The sequence below is a fragment of the Vulpes lagopus genome, chromosome 4 (genome assembly GCF_018345385.1).
Source record: "Vulpes lagopus strain Blue_001 chromosome 4, ASM1834538v1, whole genome shotgun sequence".
Taxonomy (NCBI): domain Eukaryota; kingdom Metazoa; phylum Chordata; class Mammalia; order Carnivora; family Canidae; genus Vulpes; species Vulpes lagopus.
The window spans coordinates 123,721,970-123,726,159 of NC_054827.1; positions in this window are offsets into that span (position 1 = coordinate 123,721,970).

Below are 4,190 nucleotides of genomic sequence, written 5' to 3' on the forward strand. Positions count from 1 at the left end.
CTGTCATAGATAATCCCTTTGTCTTCTCCAATCTGGATGGTGCTCCATTGTAAGGAACCCTGCTGATGTCTAAGGGGGCTTGGTGGTATAGTTCTGAGTCCCAGCCCACCCCTTCTACTAAATACCTCCATTGAAGATGCCATTACCATGGTCCTTTGTTGTGTGGGAGGAAAGGTTCTCCTAGAAGCCTCTTTTAAAATGCAAACACTCAGCTGAAATTTTCCCTGAGGGCAGCTCTTGTTCTTGTATCCTGACCCTTGGCAAAGCTGCCTCTCCCCACTTCTCCTTTCCCAGGTCACCATGCATGGCAGGCAATAATTTGGCTTCTCGCAGAAGGGCTGGCTGGGCTTCCAGATTCAGCAAGAGCCCAGGCTTCTCTCTGCATTTCCAGAAAAGGAGGGAGTGATTCAAATCAGAGCCCTAAGATTAAGAGGTTTTATCTTTCTTCTGAGAGTTAAAGCTGAAGCCAAACCTTATGTAACAAAGCAGATATGTTCATACAAAAACAATAGCAGTTATAAAAAGACCAACAACACCAACAATAGCAGTTATGGGAATTTATGGAGCGGGGTGGACAAATCATTATTAGCTGCTGGCATTAGTGTTTGTTTTAGGGAGACAATACATTTAGGAAAATCCTTTGATAAACCTCTTGGAGATGAAACCCTGAGGGCATGGATCAGCAGAAGAAAACACTGGAAAAATGCTCGCATTCACAAATGGAGGGAGAATTGGGAAGGTGGTAGATAGATAGGAAGTTAATATAGTGGAAATTTGAGGCCAGCCTGAGGTACTCAAGGACATTTTTAACAACTAATGGGAGGGAGAGTCACAGCTAACATTTCCTGGGGTGTTTGTTGGTTGTGGAGTCCTCCATCCTGTGGGAGTAGAGTTCCTTTTTTCTTTACTTGGCTCTACTGGAGAACTTTACCCTGTTGTCACCTCTCTGAAGGCCTCTCAGTTGCCCCAGTGGAAGGAGTTACTCTCCTCTCAATTTGGTGATGCCCAGCCTGCTGTTCACTATTTCATTTGTTTGTTTGCCCATTCAGAAAAATTCTGCTCTTTGCTCTCTGTTAACACCTTTCATCTGGCTCCTGGTCCACCACCTTGCAGGGAGGAGGGCCAGAGAGGACTGTTGTGCCATTAGCTTTGCTGCTACCACATGCTGTGTCATGCAGGGCACTGAGGTTGTGTTTAAGAGCCCACAGACCTGGGTTCAAATCCCAGCTCTGCCCATATCTTGCCATGTGACCTTGGACAAGCCATATAATCTCCCTGTGACTCAGTTTTTCTTTTTGTAAAGAAAAAGGGCTTCCCAAGCATAGGGCTGTTGGAAGAATTAGAGCAGTAGCAGGCACAGGATTAGTGCAATAGGTAAGTTAGCTGGTGTTCCATTTGTCCCTGCCCCCAGGCAGGAAGGCCAGAGCTCAGAAAACTATTTCCAGGATTCAGATGTGGCAACTGAAGCTTACAGAGAACCGTGCCTATCCAAATGCAGAGCTCAGGAGCTGTGGGACTGGAGCAAGGACTCACAACATTCTGACCACTTTCAAGGTTCACTCTATACCGGTGACTTAGATGCTGATTTAAGTTTATATATCTTTGATGTAAATGTAGGTCCCAAATCAGACTTTGTATTGAACCAAAATTTCTACCAAGTTGGGTTTTTTTTTTTTGGTGAGGGGTTGGGGGGAATCTCCACTTTCAGAAGGATAGACTTTCCTAAGAACCTAGGATGGTGAGAAAAAGGAATTTGGAGGTAGATAGATACATGGTAGGTGTTGTGTAGCAAATCGCCTTGGTGGCCTCAAGCACAATACCAGGCAGGCTACCCTATAGGAGGCAGAACAAGAAGGCTCATAGACCAAAGTGAGATACTTGAGTCCATTTATTTGATCAATGTTAAAAACTTCTGCAAAATGCAATAGAAAGTAGAAGGCACAGGTTAGCACACTTAGGATAGGGTACAAGTGGGGTAGATTCTGGGTTAGTCCATTTTCATATATCCTCCCTTTCCCCACCCATGCCCGCCCCTTCCACCAGTCTTCCCCACTGGCAGTGTGATGTGGGGAATTAGAACCAAGGTTTGGTGAGGGGTGTGGCCGAAGGAAGCCCCTTGCTCTATTGGAGACATCTGGGGAGGGTGGCAAGTATGACTGGATACCAGCTGTAGCTGCCCCATCATCTGTTGAACACCTGCAGGTTTTATCTGTATTTCTTGGGCAAAGCCCACCCAGAACCAGAATGAAAACACAGTGGATACTGCCAGTGGGAGCAAGTGTGTGTGTGTGTGTCGTAGGGTGGGGTGGGGAGACATGAATTACCAGCCTACTGCTGCTGGTAGCTACCTTATGACTGGATCATTCCATCCAGAAACACTCTTGTTTGTTCCCTTAATTTCATTTACATTTAACACACGTATATTCTAGTTGCTTTATCAACATGCCTCATGAGCTACTTGCTTCTGTACTTGGTTTCTATTTTTTATACCAAAAAAAAAAAAAAAACTTTTAAATAAATCAAGCAAGCATACTTTATACCAGATAAGTCACTTAGGTTTCCCAAATCACAGGATTGATGAGAGGAGCCAATGAGATAGACATAAAAGTGTCAATGAGAGAAAAGTGTTATACAAACACCGATTTTTAGACCTGTAGCCGTGGATGTGGTGTAGGACGTTGGACAAGACGCTAGCACTTTCTGAGTGGCAGTTTTGCCATCTGTAAAATGTGGATATTCATGTCTCACAGATCATGGTGAGGATGAAGCCACCCGGTTGCGGGAGAAAGCTCCCAACCCACTGGGTGGCACAAGGAAGGAGGCTAATGACCATTAGCGTTCATCCTTTCCTGCTTTCCTTTTGTCTCCTGCAATTAAATTACGGGGTCAAAATTGAACAAAACGTTTCTACACTGAGGTTCTTTTAAAAGGAAGCAAAAACAGGGGTGCCTGGGTGGCTTCATGGTTGAGCATCCAGCTGTTGGTATCGCTTCAGGTCATGATCTCAGGGTCCTGAGACTAAGTCAGGATTGCTCTGCACTCAGCAAGGTGTCTGCTGGAGATGCTCTCTCTCTCCCTCCTGCCCTTCCCCCTCCACACACTCTCTCTCTCTAAAATAAATGAATAAAATATTAAAAAAATAAAAATAGAAATAAATAAAGGAAACAAAATATCCAATTTGACTCTTGGGATTGAGTTAATGTTAACCAGCAAACTCACACATATTTATGGAGCACTTTCTGTGTCACTTCATAAGCTAGCAGCCTGCCAGCGTCCCATAGTTTGATTGCAGAGGAAGGGATCCCTATGCATCTATTCATCTCTTTCTTTTTATCTATCTATCTATCTATCTATCTATCTATCATCTATCATCTACTTATCCATCCATCTTCTATCTAGATATATCTTAGTTAAAATGTACATGTTACTCATTGATTTATTCAATAAATATATTTTAAGCATTGTATTGCTTTGCTAGAGCTGTCATAAAAATACCCCAGAGCTGCCATAACAAAATACCCCAAGTGATTTAAACAATAGAAATTTGTTCTCTCACAATTTTGAAGGCTAGAAGTCTAAGATCAAGGTGTCAGCAGGGTTGCTTCCTTCTAAGGTCTCTCTCTTTAGTGCCCAGGAAGCTTGCTACTCCCTGTGTCTTCACACAGTCTTCCCTCTATACATGTCTGTGTCCTAATCTCATCCTATAAGGACCAGTCAGATTGTTTTAGAGCTTAATCTAATGAACTTAGTTTTCCTTAATTAATTCTTTAAAGACTATCTCCAAATACCAGTCACCTTCTGAGCGACTGGGGGTTAGGATTTCAATGTACAAATTTCGCAGGGGACACAATTCAGCCCCTCACAAGCCTCTACTACATGTCAGACCACTGTCCTAAGATGCTAGAGACACAACAGTGAATGACAAAAGTGGGGAGAGGTGATTATTAATAATAACTAACGATAAGAAGGGAGAGAGAAGGAGGGCTGCATTCTTGGAGGTCTCCTTGACTGACAGGAGACACTCTTGCCAGGTGTTACACCTCTGAGCCACGTGGTCCTGCAGCTGGCTTTCTTGTAGCCTGTCCTGCACCCCTCTCGAGGGGCTATAAGTTCTCCCCTCTCTGCTTCCTGAAAAAGCTTTATCATATCATCTCATTGTGCTGTAATTTTTTAAAAATATATTTCCAACT